Below are 18,412 nucleotides of genomic sequence, written 5' to 3' on the forward strand. Positions count from 1 at the left end.
GGCTAGTAAAATCCAGTCCTTGTGTGGCATTCACTCTAGAAAGTGGGGTGTTCTGACCAGACTGACAGCTCATATAATCTAGGGATGAACCTTGGATCATTTCAGCTAGATCAATGGAGTATTTACCATGAAAAGCACCAGTTGTCCAAATCAGAACACAGTACATATGTTTAACAACAAAACTTTACCATTTCTGGTTCCTGATCCCACCATCAAGTCTCCAAAACCTGACTCTAACTATTTAGGTTAGGACAGAAGATTTTTCTGGCAAAGAGGGCACTTAGTGGCCCTGTCAGTGGAGTAAAGGGAATATCACATACTCTCTGGAGGGCTAAGGCCAGACAGCAGGAAGGAGTGGGGGGAATATGGTGCCTTCACTTTCCTCATACCAGTTTTTGAAAACGGAGTAAAGCACTGATTCTTGTGCTTGGTTCTTGGCTAAAATGCACCACCATAAAAATGATACTGTAAGAGATGTGAAACTGAAGCTTTGCTTCAGAAGTGGGAGAAACTCCCCTGTGGCATGACTGAGGGGGGCATGTTTCAAGGAGTGATGCTACTGGGGGAAAAAGTACGTTTGTTTCTTTTTCCTTCACTTCTCTTTCCCCCTGGTAAACCTTCATGGAGGGAAGAGATTAAAATATCTTGCAATAATGTAGATATTATCATTCAGCCAGTTCTCCAGTCCTGAGAAATGACAAAGGAAATGAAGCTCAATGAAGAAAAAAATCTTTCTATATCAGATCAATTATGTTTTACTCTGACTATCAATTCCTTAAGGACAATAAGCTGATCTAGATAATCTGATCAGACTGAAATCTGAAAGTTGTGTTGCCTTAACTGTCTCTTAATTTGCATATAAATGGGTGTGTTGACCTGTAAGATGAATCCAGCCTGAGCTCTGCCATTGTGTTCCTGGGAGCAACTCTGCCTCATGTGGCATATTAGCTTGTATAAATTTTAATGACCGTCTATTCTATTCTGTAGCTGAAATCAAAGGAGAGATGAGGTTTTGTGAAACCTTCCAACATTTTGGCCCTTTCTTTCAGGTGTTCTTTGCCTTTTGAATATTTTTGTAAATATTATTGTAAAACTTGCCATTAATTCATACTGTATTTTTCCTTGTCCAGAGCTTCTATTGCAAACAATCAAATTTCACACCAGGCTGTCTTAGAAGTTGGCAAATAATTTATTTCTCAATTGTTGACAAAAAATAATATTCTGGGCTATGTGCATGATGCATGAATACAGGGTATCTTCTCAGGCTGAGTGCAACTACTATAACAGCATTTTAATATGAAAAGGGAAGAGAGAAGTCACAGAAGCCTCTCTTCTACTGCACTGTCATTGTAAGGTATCACTGATCAAAAAGGTGAAGCGCTGCTCTGAAACTAAAGAAACTTGTTATATAGAGACACTCCAACATGCAGCTTTTCTAGAACATACCTTCTCATGATGCTTGTGACTGTAGCCCTTTCTGCAGCATGCTTCAAAATCCTGTGTATGTACTCTGCTTTGAGCATGGGCTTATACGTATAGTAAAACCCTAAGCTGCTTCATCTTCAGCCCGGTTGGACATAAGTCCAGACTCAGGCATAAGCACGAAGTGAACTTTGGGACATGCTAGGGACAAAAGTTCACTTTTTTGTTTAGCATGGGCCGATATACTTTTCTCAATGATGTGGTGGATCATCAAGATGGTGCTCCTAACCACTACATATTCCTTTTGTCTTCCATGACAATTGCAGGATCTTCAAAACAGTCTGGAATATTCAGCTATGAATCTCCTCATTAAAAATGAAGGTCTGCAATATAGTGACCTCCTCTTCATAGTCAGTAAAGTTCTGGTACAGTTAAAGTCCAAAGCATGATTTCATCCTAAACTGGGATCTAAAATGGAGCAGAAATGAAATGCTTTTTCTTTAAAAGGATCCAAAGATAGCAAGCTCCTGGAATTAAGTCTACTCTAATTTTCTGATGTTCAAAATTAGGTGAACTGTGTTCATCCTTCATTTTGAACCCTCATAACAATAAGGATGTATCACATTGAAACATTGCCATGCTCCATTCAGCAGCATGGATGTATAGAACCAGACCATAGAGTCTGCAATGTCTGAGTCTTTTCTCTGGCTCACATTCTTTGACACAGTACAGATAACATCTTTTAGAGCAGGAAAAAAGTCAACAAGAAACCCCCAAGGAGAGCCATATTGAACAATCTTTATTTATAGCTGGAAGAACAGTAAACCTTAAAGTTTTGTAATTGGTTATCTTGCTTGTCTCTTTTCCAGAAAATGCTGTTAATTAGTCCAATATGTTAATTTCCTCCCCCTATAATTACTAACTTCACCCCCCGAATATGTTCACACTAAGTATCCCAAACAGATGGCATAAAATGCTTTTGAGAATTTCATGTATGTGTAATTTCACTGAATTGCTGAGTGAATGACATTGTAAATTCAGTCTGAAGTGATTTAAACCAAGCGATACTTTTTCAGAGATGGAAGGCAATATAACTCACTCTCTCTTTTGGGCATTGTTTCCTTGAAAAATCCCTGGATGACACCTTCATAATTGCTTGGGTGCAGCTTTTGAGCTTGATGGGAATGTGTGTGTTTTATTTGTGGACCTGAAGAATAATATTATTTAATTATTACTTTGCTTTCATATATGAGAGTAATTGGTTGAAATGGCAGAATTTTTCTACAGTGACTTATAGGAAGATGCTCCTGATGTTGTAATCTCCTGACAAGGTATGGCTAGAATTACAGTAATATCCAGGATGACCAGATGACTGTAATTCTATATATTTGTATGAGATGTGCACTGAGTTATAGCTTGGATTTTTATAGGAACTCAGAGGAAGTGGGTCTTCAGTTCACACTGATATTCCATGGATTTTGTCATGCTTCCCTTCACATCCTTTGACTTTCCCATCTTATATGTTTCTGTTAGAGACTACAAGTCTTGACTTACATGTGATCCTACTTTTCATCCCACTTTTTGATCCATTGACGTGTTTGACCACACAATCTTTAAGACCTTGTTAAAAGATGATTCATCTGAAAGCAGGAATTTTGTCCAAAAACTAAACCAGAAGGTAGGTGGCCAGTGCTACTGTGCTGATTGTATCAGTACAAGAATTACATTCTCTGTTTTCCTTCTCTTTCAGTCACTTTGAAGGTTGTAATTTGCATTTATGGTATTTAACCCAGTAAAGGAGAGACAGTAGATTAGATGTCATGTGTTTCATTTCATGAAGTCCTGGGATACATTGAAAGGAAAAATTATTTATTCCCCTGGTGACTGGATCCCAGCTGTGTCCCCTCTCAACTTCTTGTGCACCCCCAGTCTTCTTGCTGTCAGGACAGTGTGAGGAGCATAAAAACGTTGACTCTGTGTAAGTACTGCTCAGCAATAACTAAAATATCTCTGTATTATCAAGACTGTTTTCAGCACAGATCCAAAACATAGCTCCATACTAGCTACCATGAAGAAATTTAACTCTACCCCAGCAAAAAACAGTACACTCTTATAGGCCCCACACTGAATCTTATCCAACACATCTGACATTAGTTTGCCTTATTTCTTCTGGACAGACATTGATTGGTGTCAGAGTCCAGTACCTTCTGACCAGGTTCTTTTAGATATTCCATGTGTGGAGGGTATGATGTTTAATGAGAAATTTACTTATCTGAAGATATTTGATGTTCTGATTTAGAAGAGTGATAGAAGATATATTGAAAAGATAATACACATGTAAGTTATACTTAGGAAAATATAGCAATTGCTATATCCTCATTACTGGTCTCTATAACTTTCTCACCGTCATGACACTGGGCTTCCCCAGTCACCGGGGAGGAATATGTGAATTGAAGCCAGCTCAAGCCCACTGGTCTCTTCAAAATCTTTTGTTAGTTGTGCAGGTTTTATACTCTCTGTTGGGCTGAGACATTCATATACTTCCCCCATGATGGTCTGGCTAACTCAGGGAGACACTCACACTCTTTTAAAGAACTCAAGGAGAACTATTTACACCACCAGTTGATCCACTCAACTGTTGATAGGTGTTTATCTAAAACAAAGGCCACCCTCCATCCCCTTTGTGTTGTAATAAAGTCAGCTTCTTTGTAACAGCTCTGGTCAGTCACACCCTATGTTATTCCCTGAGCTTCATGGGCACATCACCTCTGCCTGTCTCCTCTGAGCTTTCTTCCATTGTAGGGGTTTATTGGTCAGTCACAACTGATCAAAGCAAGGTTTATTCAAGAGAAGGATTTATGGAATCTCATGCCATTCTGAAGCATGAGTCAGACTTCCTCCCTCGTCACTGTCACACTTGAGATAACTTCTTAATATGACTGTGTTGAGCTACCAAAGACATCTCCTTGCGCAGAGATGAAAAACCAACTACAGATAGCCTTATGGTCAAGTGCTGTGGAATAAATTATATCACTTTTCAGAGGAAACTGGTCACAAGTATGCTAGACAACAGTAAAAGCAATTTAGGAGACAGAGGGAGAGCATGTGTACTCACATGTATTTGCAGGTCAGTTTTAAAGTGTATATTGAAAGATAGTAGCTGATAGCTGTGTGTTTGCTGCATGATCTTTGTCATTCAAGCCTAAATTACTGAGATTAAGATGCAAAAGTGTTCCATCGTGACAAAAAAAATACGCCTACATAAGTGTTATTTCAGACCTTTGAACACTGCTTCAATATTATGGATCTGGTTCTGCTTCCAGCTATGAAAAATACATATGTACAAAGTAAATACATGTGTGTATGTGTGTCTTGGGGGGCTATATAGATGTGTTTGCGCTTTTGTATAGTGGTGACAAAACCACATAAATTGGGGGAAACTAGCATCTTAAAATGTGGATTTCTTGTTGAAATGAAAATTTGAAAAATTTATTTGAAAAACCAATTAAATACATAATTTTATCCCTATTTAATAGATTACATTTATCTTCATTTTAATTTGAATTACTTACAATGTAAAGCATCCTTTCAGATGTTAAAAATTGTCAAGTTCATTCTTCAGAAAAGTATTCCCCATCATTTTGACAAGGAAGAGTTTGAAGGCTTGATGCTATGTATGTGCAGTGTTTCTGCCACCTTGAAGCTGACCATTCATTACAATGTTTTTATTTCCATCATTTTTTGTTTTAATGTTTTTCCCATACAGATCCGCCTCTGTGGATGTGGCACAAGTGCAAGTGTTTCTAAACAAGGTTTTGTTACTATTTTGAGGTAATGGACCTTGCAGGCTCTGTGAACAATTTAATTTTTAAATAATTACTGTCCTGGAGCTTTGTTCAAACAAAATGTGAGCTTTCTAGATTTGTTTATGTAGGATTTATCTGTGCTACTTTACTGGAAAGGGTTCTCTCACATGTGGCTAGAAGACTTTCTTTTTCATCCAGATTATTTGTACTGTTGTTCATTTCTAACCCAGAAGCAACACAGGCCTTTTCTCAAGGTAATCTTCATGCCTATTGTAAGGGTAGTGATCTGTGTATGGCCTGTTTGTCTGTGGGAAAGATATTTAGTGTTAAGTTGTTCAGTTCAAAACCTGGTATACGGAGATAACTTGACTATCTGGTTAGATTTTTCCCTTGATTCACTCTTTATCTCTGATTGGGACTTCTACTGATCATGAATCTCTGCAGTCAGACAAGTGTGACTATCTTGGGCTTGCAGATGTTTTGGTATGGCTTTGTGTGCTGATCATAATACCACCATCCTAATTTGCTGTTAATACAGGCTTGATTTGGTCATTTCTGCTTAATGCGTGTATGGAGGTCACCTCTGTGAACCAGGCAGGTGGGACCGAACCTGGGGTTTCAGAGCAAAAGTCAATAGCTGAAATTAGAAGTGCTTCGGAGCCATTGCACTGTTACTGGGGGTCTCATGGATTCATAGGGTGGGACTCATCTCACAGATTACACATCTGAATATTTGTATTTACATGTAAGTCTGAGCTCCCATTATTGTCAGTGGAGTGGGATTTAGTTGCCTTCACAGCAGTGCCCTGTCCCCTTTAAGATGCTTTAGGATAATCAAGATCTGCAGGGCTGACAGATATGACACAGATCTCCAAGAGACTTGTTCCCTCTAGAATAGCTGATGCTGGCTAGAGGGAGATTTCAGGGCACTAGTGAAACTAGGTGCCTATGTGTGGCCATCTGAATCCTTCCTTAGGTCTCCAATGACTGCATTAAATGAACTAAATGAGATGAACTAGATGTTCAACTCAATCTAGACATCCCTATGCAGGCACTTCCACACAGGAGTTTCATAGAAATCTGCAAATTGAACACCATATAGCATGTAGTCTGCAAGATGGGAGTTAAATCCACATTTATAGCTCAAATACATATATGAAATCTTCTCTGTCTTCTCTGACAAGGTGATTTAATCACAGATGCTTTGGCCACCAAAAAGTCATGAGTGTTTTGCCTTGCTGCCCCTGCTGCTGAGTGCACACAGGCTGTAGATTTTGCTTGGCTGACTTAATTTTTAGTAGTCAATTTCAATCAATCATTCTTTTAATAGAGGAAAGTTTCATGACAGACAAGCATATTTGTTAACTTGCTTTCTATCCAAAACTGCAAAGGTGAGGCTCTCACTGCTCTAGGGTTATTTATTTCTGTACGTTGCACTATTCTGTTTCTTGGAAACAGAGGATTTGGCCTCGCTACATCTCTGAATATCTCTCCACATTAATGGCATGACAGCAATTTTCACTGTTTCCCTTCTGGTTTTCCTAGCAGGTCACATCAATGAGCTCTTCCATTTATAATGAAACTTGGATGAGCTACTCATTTTAATGTATGCTTTGTGCTCTCTTGGCATCAGCCTGCTGGCTGAAGCTACATATGCTACTCCTGCAGCTGCCTGTGGGGCACTTAGGAATGTGCTTTCATCACATCCACACAACCCAGTTACTGCTCACAGGCATAAAGTTAACCTTGAGCATCAGCATTTGCATGATCAAAGCTCAACCTAGACACAAGCAAGCTTTCTAGAGCTTCCTATTTTCAGGTGTTGCAATAACAGTATTTAAATAGAGGTGATGATGTTGGTTTACTTTCCCACTGCCTCAAATGACATACCAGGCAGTCTAGCACTGCTTGCTTGTACTTCCCAAAATAAAGCTGACCATGTTGCATGTTGTTGCACAATTTGTATTACTGCTACTGGTCCTTATAACTTAAAAAGTTGCCCTTCTTAAATCTGGTGCAGCTCCAAGCTAAGGATATGAAAAAACTCACACATATTAAGAAACTATGTAGACAGTCCAACAAGTTCTGTGGTCCACTAGAGATCATCTAGAATCATAGAACCATTGAATCATTTAGGTTGGAAAAGACCCTTAAGAACATCGAGTCCAACCATTAACCTAATACTGCCAAGTCCACCCCTAAATCATATCCCTAAGCACCATGTCTACTTTGTACATTTGCTGTACAAAGTAAAGATTTATGATGGTTTTGGTTTGGGTTATTTACTATTTTTTTGTCTGTAAATGGTGTATGGATTAGATATATAAACATTTCTAAAGGTTGCCACATTTACTCTAGGTGTCCAGAGGCTGATAAAGTCTTCCAAAACGTACAGCAAAAAAATCTCTAAGCTGTGTAAATGAGGCTGTAAAGTCCTCAGCTATTATAGTGATGAGAGCCACACAGAGAGTTTGGGGTTTTTTCCAGGGTGGTGGGATATTTTTTCACATGAGTAGCTATTGTTTCTGGTCTGGCCACACGTTGTAATTCTGCATGTGAAACATTTTTCAGTAGTTGCTCCAGTGCCTTGATCCCATGAATGGGTGCTTTTGCAGAACCTCAGACAACAATCAAATGAAGTAATCTGGGCTTAGAAGGGGGACCAACTACACCAGAGCAGTAGTAGTAATTTTGGATGAAATATCCACTACCCTGGTATCAGTAATCACTTTCCTCAGACTTTACATTATACAGGAAGGTAACAATCCTCTGAACATCTTCATCAAAACAGTCTTTCAATGGCATCAGGTCTGAACTGACTGAAAATCTGTAGCGTGTCTGCCTGGAGTCGCTAAGATGTTGGGCATGTGGATCAAGATGTTGGGTATGTGGGTCTGAGGGAGGGCTGGAGAACAGGGTTGCCGATGGTATGAAGTCAGGGCAGATCCCATGATCCTGTTAGATACTAGAAGCATTTACAGTGATCAGCCTGATTGCATTGCCATGTTGGTTCAATGCTGCCAGCCTGGGATGCTGTGAAGAGTAAGGAAAGGGGAAAGTGAACAGTGTAAAATTTTAGAGGAATGCAAATAAGACAGGCATAGCTCATAAACTAAAAGATGTTACAGTGGGAACATGCCATTGAGTTTTGTTTCATATTTCAGAAGGGTGGCACACCTCAATCCTGGATCTGTCACTTCTGCATGATATGCAGACTCTTAGTAATGACTGTTATAATGCCACAAATTCATCAAATATACTTAAATCTTTGAATTTATACAGTTGTTACAATAAATACCATTTGCTGCATGTGGTTTCTAAATTAGATATCATTTTTTGTACACTTGGCAGATAAAAATATTCTCTGTAGAACCTCTCATTTTGTCAAGTTCTACTAAACAGATGGAGTGCCTTTTCTGTTCACATGGAATCACGTCAGTGAATCTGGTCTTAAATGAAAACACCTCCTGTCCTTTAAATCAACATTTTTCTCTAGGTTTGTGGGTTGATGAGCCCTTCAAGCAGTGAAATAATGCTGTGGCCAATCTAGAGAGTAAACCCACATAACAATAGTGATACTACAAACTGCATTATTTAGAAGGATGGGTAATTCAAGAGGACCTAAAATATATAGTGCTGGAGTATAACTATTATTAGGAAGTAGGAGAGATGGGCTAGAATGGGAATCTTTGTTGTTGTTGTTTCTGATTTCAATAAAATGCTCAAGATCTTATGACCCTGTAACTGCATTGGCTTTCCAGTTGTGGAATGAGCCTCTAGATATGCTCTTGATGACGTGCAGTAGTTGTCTTGCCTTTGTCTCTCTGCTTTTGACAAAACGGATGTTTCCATGCATCTTTTGGAGGAGCGTCCCTGAGTCTCACTCAGAGCCAGATTCACCATACAGACAGACAAAGGTGAGACTGGACTCCATCCATTTCTTTGTGAAAGTGTAATTGTATACTTTGTGTGTCTTAGGCCCCTGTGTATAATCATACCTGCCATCACTGTCTTACTTCACTAGCATCTACTGAAAGCAAAAGAAGAGGGTGACCTTCTACCATCTGTTATTAGTATGTTGCAAGATGTGCTCAAAGCTGTTTGAGTGGATGGTTGGAGGAATAGAAAGTGGTAGGATGCTTCATACTTACAGATGCTGTCATGGCCTACTGTGACGTAGAATGTGAACAGAGACAATGGATCAGAGGTTCAGCTTTCATAAATCACTTGCTGTAAGGTTGCAGCTAGCAGCTCATCTCTTCTTATTTAGCTCTCAACTGCATCACTCAGTCGACCTTTTCTGAATAAACTCTGTTATGCATGGAATTGATTTGCCTTGGCCTCCAACCCTGAGGTGGGGACATCTTATTGTGTAGTCCCATATATGAAAAAATAGTTAAGCATTAAAGCTAGTCAAAATGCAAAGCTGACCTGCAAAGCTCCAGCTCTATATTGTTCAGCTTTCTTATTCTATTACAAAACAATAACTATGCGATTTTTTTTTTCCTCCAGGCATTCACCTTACTCATTAAACTGTCAAAGTGTGGAAGCTGGCTGTGTAAGAAAAAGATAATGGAAAGTGTTAACACAGTTTATGTAAGCCACTAGGACCTGAACTGTTCAACCACTGCATCCTGCATATATCTACTTGTATGAGAACACCCATTCAATACAGTGATACACTCCACTGAGTAATGTTACTCATGAGCGTAAACATGTTAGACAAAAAAATTATGGATGCAAATATTTCAGGTGCACATACCCATAGCTAAGAGAAAGAGACAAATGAGGAACAGATTCCTAAAGGTGTAAATTCTATGTGGTATCTCAACTCCATTAATGTGCTACAGGAATTGGATTTCATGACTCTAAATAGCACTGCTGTAAAAAATCTTCTAGCCTATCTGTGGATTTGTTTGTCCTCCCTAAAACCCTTTAAAGAACCCTCTATAGGGAACTGTACCATTGCAAGGCTCTGTCTTCATCCTCTTGAAACTCCGTCTTGTGCAGATGTCCCTGGTACATAAGGCCAAGCATTTAGAAGCTGATCTCTTGACTGATAATACTGCTAAATGCATGGAGGTTTACCATACCAGAGAAACCTTGCCTTGTTCAGGAAATCCTCTGAGATGAATATGGAGGCTGGGAGAGGTCTTATGTGTTTCCTGTTCCTGTGTTCTTCCCTAAGCATCCACTTATGGCTACTGTTGGAGACAGGAAAATGTAGTAGGTAAACCTTTAGTTAGAACCAATAGGGCTGTTCTGGCATTTTTAAACAAGCCTATCTTTTTATTTTGTATAGAGACAGCCTAAGGCCTACTCAGCTGCAGATGCCTACTTTGCAATATCTAGAGTTACAGGAAATTAATCATACTACTAAGAACCTTCGCTTTCTTTGAAAGTATCCCTGAGGTAATTTAGCAGCATGTGGAAGACTATTACTTTCTTCCTTCTGTGTAAATAAAGGGGAAAGAGTTAATATCAGAAGAGAGTTATACTTGCAATTTCATTATTAATCTGCTCAAGGAGACTGCTTGTGAGTTCATCCCTGTGAACATAGGTATGAAATCTTTAGATGAATCCTCAACGTGTAGCCACATTTCAGTGGGCATCAGGTCTTTGAAATTTGTATTAGCGAGCTAAAACCAAGATTTCTGGCTGAGATGGGTGGCTTATTATCTGAGGAATTAATTGTTGGGTTTTTTAATATAATATATACATATATAAAATATATATATGTATAAATATATTAAAATATCTGATTATTTTAAGAATGAAAAGTGTCATTATGCTGAAATTGTCCCTCTTTCAGTAGCCACTGGGTGAACTTTGAAACCTTTGAGTTCTCAGGTTTTGGAGTATAATGGGTGCTTTTTGCTGTCATCTGTCCAGAAAAATATATCCTGTTCTTGTGCTTGAGTTAATTTAAAACTTTGCACAAATCTCCATTTTCTTCATGGATAAATAAAATCAATGATTTATGCAGGATGCTCACCAATATTTCTTCCCTGTTTCTCCTAGAGGCTTTACAAGTCTTGAGTTTCAGAATGGGGAAATGCTACTTTAAATGCCACAGTTACCACCTAAAGTGCTCATCATTTCTGCTTGGGAGAGACTGCCAAATTCACTCAGTCCAAGCTGGGGTTCTCTCATGTTGTTTTGATTGATTACTATTCTTCTTTTACTTAATTTCTTATGAAGCCTTCTCAGATTCAAATATATAACTCTTATTAGCAAAAAAGATACTATTTTCCAGGTTGGTATAAAACGGCTTGTTATGCTAGTTAGGATACAAACTAGTGAGATAAGTGATCAGAAATTCACCCAGTATATGTACTTTTTAAAAAATCAATGATTTCTTTGTAAGATGACAATCAAAATTAATATAGCTATATATGTTATTAAACTTTTGGCTACTATTTCCCTAACCTGGAGGATAAGATTATATGACCATTCTCAACAGAGAGACAGAGAGCTCAGGGGCATCAGTGGAAACACGCACAGTAGAAATGATTATGCCTTCTAATTTTGTATTATAATCATTAGAATTTCATCAACGTCCACAAGAAGATGAAATAAATGTGTCGATTTTATTTGAGAAAACACACAGTTGAGGAAAAATGTATGCAGCATTACACAGTATCTACTAGTTTGTTTTTCTGCAGTCCCACAGTCCACAGATGAAACAAGCAAAGAATACTTGATTTTTGATCTGCATTGCAGATTTTGGAGCACTTTTTAACTCTTCATCTCATTTCAGGAGGTGTGACTGTTATTAATTATTTTACTTTAAGTCCACCATTTTCAGTTACTTCTTGTTTCCAGTGTTACAACAAGTAGGAATATTTTGTTCTAATTAGCTTTTCATAGTTTAAAATTTAAAGAATTAATAGCGAAAACATTCTTACAGAATCCATGGAAATTGAGAAGTGGATATTTTTATCTCTGTTTTATATATGGTGAAAAGTTAAATGATTTGCCAAGAATTCAAAGCCAATCACTGGAGGAATATTAGAACTTGAGACATTCTCGCTCTGCAGTCTGCCTGCAGTACTTGGTTGGTACTAAAAACATAGCAATTAAAAGTAGGTAGCTGACATTTTTGCATTGCAAAAGTTTTAAATATTCCATGGTAGCCTTGAAAGCCCACATGCAACATGAGAACTTTCTAACTGATTGATGTAATGGCTCTTGCTTTTAGCTGGCGCTCTTTTGTGTTGATATTTTAATTTGATCTTCTTCAGACATCTCGGAGGCCCTCAGGTGAAATTCACAGTTATAACTCCATTGAAAAATAAGGGATTAAATTCGGGTTTCGGTGGCTGGTGTGAAATTCCAGGGAATAGAAGTAATGATTTTGGGGAAGGGAGTGCTGAGGTGTTCACAATGAGTAATTATTCAGTGCCTATCAGCAACACAAATAAGGGCAAGGGAGATAACTTGCCCAAGATCACAGTGTTAGCTGGAACTAGATTTGAAATTCCTGTCTCTGCCCCATGCTCTAATCACTAACCTCTTCCCTTATGAAATGTGGCACTTGCATATTTTGAGGTAGAGAAACATGTTAGCATGGCACTGACAGTGGCTGGCATGTTATATGCTGTAGAATCACCTTTATGCCATACTAGCCCACAGAAGACCTGATTCTATTTAAAAGGTTTGCACTTGTATGTATCAAGGGTAAGGTGGTCAGCATAATAAAAATGCCTGTCCTCTTTATCTGTTCCATGTATACAGCTCTTGACTGATATGTAAATGCTACTGATGGATGCTCTGAATTGCCATCATTGTTGGTGTGTTTATTGGATAAATATATTAGCTTAACTAAATAATGGTCAATGTAGACAAGACTGTCTGGAAAATAATAATGATGTGGGCAAACTAACAACTACAGAAGTCTTACCTGATCATGTCCAGCCCTCACCTGATCTACAAGGTTGGCTTTGAACAATAACTGGAAATTCTCAAACATGTGAAAAAACCCTGACAGTAAAAAACTGAAACACAGGCCAAGTGACCTGAGTTAAAGAAAAATGTTGAGTCACTCTGGTCCTGAAGGACCCCAGTGAGCTGTTGCTGGATATTCTGGCACAAACCTAAGAGGGGCTCAACTGTGGGATTTACCTCAGAGAGGTATGTGGCCAAACACCTCAGCACATGCAATTATAGAGTTTAATATGAGACAACAATGCTGCTAGCCTTGTAACCATGACAGCCTTTGGTATATACAGCACTTTTGTTCCTGGAATCTCTCAAAGTGTCTGTTAATAAGCATTCTTAAGTTCTTTTTTTTTATTTCTCTTAATGTCAATGCAGTCTGAATCAGTGGGTTGCTTCACCTTCTACACTCTGTTCTTCGTCGCTCATTTGTTGTTGGGCCAAGTGCTCTGTGCAAATGTAGGGGCTCAGTTCTGCTCCTTCATAAGCAGCAGCATGGGCCAAACACTGTCTTCTAGCTAGTGCTTCTAGTAACATATTTCTGTGGCTGCCAGCAGACTACATCTTGGAGTGCCATCACATCTGGCTCCAAGTAGTGGAATACCTCTTCACATGCTTTTTTCCTCCTATGCTTTCTTTATTGTTTTCAAAGCCAAATTTAAAACTTTTCTTGCTTTCAATTGTTATTTATTTGACCTTTCGCCCATGATTGCATTACACCTTGCAAATAACAGCTCTGCTTTGTAATTACTACCCTTTGCCCTCTCCAGCTGAGTTACCAGGAGATGGAGGAGATACGGCCCCATTAGCTAAGTGCTACCAAAGACTTTGTGTGGGGAAGCAAAGTTTTTCTTTCCCGGGATGTATTATCATGTTGGATAATTTCAAGTCAATGTTGTTTCACTTGTTCTTCCCAGTGCTTTCCTCTTTATTTTTTGAAATCAGGAGTAGGTGTGAGATAGTGTCTGCTTGCAGATAGGAGTCCTTGACCCTCACAACTCTGCAGCTGCTGCATGTGTTGCATAGCTGTACTTTATTACTCTAGATTGTGTGATTGTGATTGCCTGTGGTGAAATAAATTTACTGCTCCTGGCAAAAGAAGAGATTTGGCTGAGCTGGTTCCTGTCAGAGAGCAGAGAGGGTAGAGAGTCGGTGCTAATTTGGAAATTTCACTGCATAGGAAGGGGATGAGAATTTGGGAGACAGACAGATTATGTATCTTTCCCCTCTTCTCCAGGCTCTTCTTCTACTCTCTCTCCTTTTTCTTCCTGCTCCTTCACAGACTCCTGAGATATAGGACATCCTATCTCTCACTTCATCCTCCTCTTTGGACCCACAGATAATGCTCTACATCTACTTTGCTGCAGGTGTCTAGAAGTCCCCACCAGTCCTGCTGAGCTGTTAGAAAGATAGGGGTGATGGAGATGAGATAGAGCAGCATCTAGAGCTGGGGTTTGCTCTTAAGATCAGGGCTGAGATGGATATCTGGGAGATGTTAAGGTTTTCTTCTGCTGCCATTTCTGCACAAGCTTATTGGTTTACAACTTAATGGAGAAGCAATTGTCATGGGATATTCCAGCCAAGATTTTTTTAAACAAATGCTTTTAAAACTTATTTGTGTTTATTGGATGCTATGTCAAGGTCACAGTTTAAATCTGAAATATTTTGGTACATTTAGAAAAGCAGTATTTTCAGTAACTGTTAGCATGGCAGAGTATTTGACAACAGACACTCTTTAAGCATGTCAAGAAACATTTAAACATGATCTTGTTAGTAAATTAATTTCTAAATATGACCTAGATTAAAAATAACAACACATAGTAGCAGAAAAGCAATATAAAGCTAGTAGTGTGAGTATGCACCTAGATTCCGTGCCTTTTCTTTCAGTTCCCCTAATGTACTGAGGGGTTTCCAGACATTAAATATAATTACAGTCAGAGTGTTTGCTGTTTCTGTTTAGGAATTTTCAACACAAATTCTTCAGGCAGTGATAATATAAAATTTCCCATAGGCAAAAGCAAACAAAAAAATGCCTCCACTTAAAATTTTCATACTTCTGATTGCTAGTAGGTGTCTAAGTGGTAAATAAAACAAATTTTACCTTGTAGAAGATTTTTACTTTGTAAGATTTTGAAAATATTTTGGAAACTGATTTCAAGTGTATTAAAACCTTCAGCAAAGATAAAACAGACATCACTTAACTGGCTAATTTTTTATTAAAACAACAACAACAAAAAAGATTAGTTTGGAAGAAAAACAGCAGGATATTTTACTTAGAGTACAGTCAGATAAGTACTTGTTATCACAGCTCATTTTTAAGAAGGCATTTCTTCCCTCTCCTCCTTTCTTACATGCTGAAACTGATTTAGTCAAAGACAGTTCACTTTTCATTCTAGCTGATGGTTCTTTGTTAGGTTTCAGAAGACATGGAAATGTCTCAGTCTGTTCTAATCTTATCATGATGACCACGTATATTTTTCAGTAGTTGACTCACCTGTTGACAGCTGAGTCCAGTGAGAGTATAAAATATATGGAGTGAAGACCAGATAACCAGATAATAATCTGATGGGCTCTTCATTTCCAGGCATCCTTCAGGCATTGGTGGGTAGTGGAACCCCCTCTAGAGCTCACCAGTTCTGTTCTAGACACATCACAGAGGAGAAACCTGCTGACTCCTGATACCATTTAGAACAGGGTGAATATTTTCCTTCAATATTCCCTTTAACTCCAAATCAGAGATTTTGACTTTAGAAATGTGTTTAATTTTCAACGATTACTGCCAGAGATAAAAAAAATCTGGATTTACATAAATTTAAGTGTTTTCTTTTGACAAGGTAAAAACTTTCACATGTTTGGAAAATCCATGTATTTAAAAAATCACATTAAATCCATGAATGGAACAAACCTCCTTCAAATCAATTTCTTTATTTCATGCCTAATCAGATAATGGGGAGGCTTGTCTGAGTAAATTCAGACATTTCCACACTTTAAAATATGTAGGATAAAACTCATCCTGAACAGTGGATGACTCAAATCAGGCGAGATTAATTCTACCCCACTTGTTTGTACAATCAGGCCTTTTCTCTGCTTACATTGATTTTGATGCTATTAAGGTATCATAAACATTTTCTTTTTGTAGCCTTTGGCCTGCGCTGTTTTGTGTTTGTCTCATAAACTGAATAGTAATTATCCAAGGAAAATGCTGTTCTAAGAACTACAGGGTTCAATTAGGGAAAGCAGCAAATGCATTTCTAAGAATGATCATAGAATCATTTGGGTTGGAAAAGACCTTTAAGGTAATCGAGTCCAACCTAATACTGCCAAGTCCACAACTAAACCATGTCCCTAAGCACCACATCTACACGTCTTTTCAATACTTCCAGGGATAGTGACTCAACAGCTTCCCTGGGCAGCCTGTTCCAATGCTTGACAACCCTTTCAGTGAAGAAATTTTTCCTAATATCCAATCTAAACCTCCCCTGGCACAACTTGAGGCCATTTCCTCTTGTCCTATCCCTTCTTACTTGGTATGTAAACATTTCTTTTCTATTGCTATGGGCTTCTGTGCTGCTTCCACCATTTGTGTACCACTGAAGATCATTTTCAATGATTCACAATGAAGGAATCTAATGCTGAAAAGATACCATTTTTTTTTATCATCTGCACACTATAGTGTAATAGTTCAGAAACATTTACTTCCTCTTGGGGTCGTAAAGATAGGGGCTATTCATACTTTTGGCTTCTGATAATTTAAATAGTTGTTAAAGTGCAGATAGGCTTCTTTGAAAACATTACAAAATCCCTCTTTTAGCAGTAAAGGACAATTTGAGCACATTATAAACACAAGGAGGACTGGTCATCTTGCTGTAGCTGGGAGAGGAGGACATGTGATATCTGAAGGCAAGTCCTGTAGGTAATTGAACAAGGACAGGAGACATGCAGGGTCTGTTTCTGACCTGTTGGGGCCTTGCTCAAAACACTTCATCTCGTGAGTTCACCCAAGTGTCTGTCTGCCTCTGAACTAGTCACTAGTCATTACAGACCAGTGGTACAGTCAGTATACAGAAATAGGCACCTCCAGAGGGGTAGTTGCTGTTAGGAGCAAATCACAGGATAAAATTAACTGATCCATGGAGGCATTTGTATTCCTCTGCTGGGCATAAATTGAAGGTTACGAGCTCTGTCTTGGAAGGCCTAATTTTCTATACCTCACTCTCTGCAAATCCATGTACGCTGTGTATGTAGATGCCCAGCTGATTTCTATAATAATAGTTTTTCCTTTATTTTTACTGTTTCAGCCCATTAATGAAAACTTTTAGGAGACCAATGAGTTCTCATTTTCTGGGGCACTTCTAATCTCAGAAATGAAAACTCAAAGTCTGTTTTGTGATTATAAATCATATTGTTATTGCTATTGTTCATTTTTTTACTATGATAGTATCTAGAAGCTAAATCAGATCATCAGGTCTCCTGGGATAAACACTGTGCAGATCTCATGCTCAGAAAGGAAGAGTTTTTAATCCTTGAAACAGTAAGAGTTTATAGTTGCTTGTTTGCCTCCTTTCTTCCCTTTATATTTATTCTGGAAAACATAGGCTTCAATGAGATTTTCTACTCTTAACTAATGCTATTAAAATTACATCAGTCCCAAATGGATGAGCTGTATTAACAGTAGAAGTGTAAACTCCAAAAAATAAAAATTTATTTTCTATGCAAATGGAAAATTTTCAGCAGAAAATCCCCAAACTCAGCACTTTGCAGTAGCTGGATATTTTTTGAGGGTTTTGTATGAATCTGGCATTTTCTCCAGCGATGCAAAATTCTTAGTCCTGAGCAGTTCGACTCCTACTGTGTCCAGAAAACAGGGCAAAATGGGTTGTTTTGGTGCCATTTTAGCTGGTTAGTTTGTTACAGCCCCCCACATGCTTGATCACAGACCATGAATTTGTGAAGTCAACAAGTGCAGTTATGGCCATTTAGTTCACAGCATAGAGACATACAGTATAGGTCCAGCTCTCTCAGGTTTAGCACTGTGTATCGAGAAGACAGTTATTGCTTCAGCTTTCCCACAGTGTGTTTTACTGGGCTGGGTTGTAGCATGAGACAGCTTTGTTTTGTTTCCAAATTCAGTTAATTTTAGGCTTAAAGCCCATCACAAAAAGGTCAGTCTCTCTTGAAAGGTGTACAGCCTGCTCTAACTCAATGCTACAGGTACTGAACACATTAAAGGTGCATTCAAGACACCT

General features: G+C 38.4%; 1 protein-coding gene across 2 annotated transcripts in view; it reads left to right on the forward strand.

Annotated features, from left to right (window-relative positions):
- Positions 1-18,412, forward strand: part of CRHR2 (corticotropin releasing hormone receptor 2) — a 158,983-nt gene that overhangs the window by 16,405 nt on the left and 124,166 nt on the right. The gene's annotated exons all lie outside the window — the stretch shown is intronic.

This window comes from Strix aluco, chromosome 1, assembly GCF_031877795.1.
Source record: "Strix aluco isolate bStrAlu1 chromosome 1, bStrAlu1.hap1, whole genome shotgun sequence".
Lineage (NCBI taxonomy): Eukaryota > Metazoa > Chordata > Aves > Strigiformes > Strigidae > Strix > Strix aluco.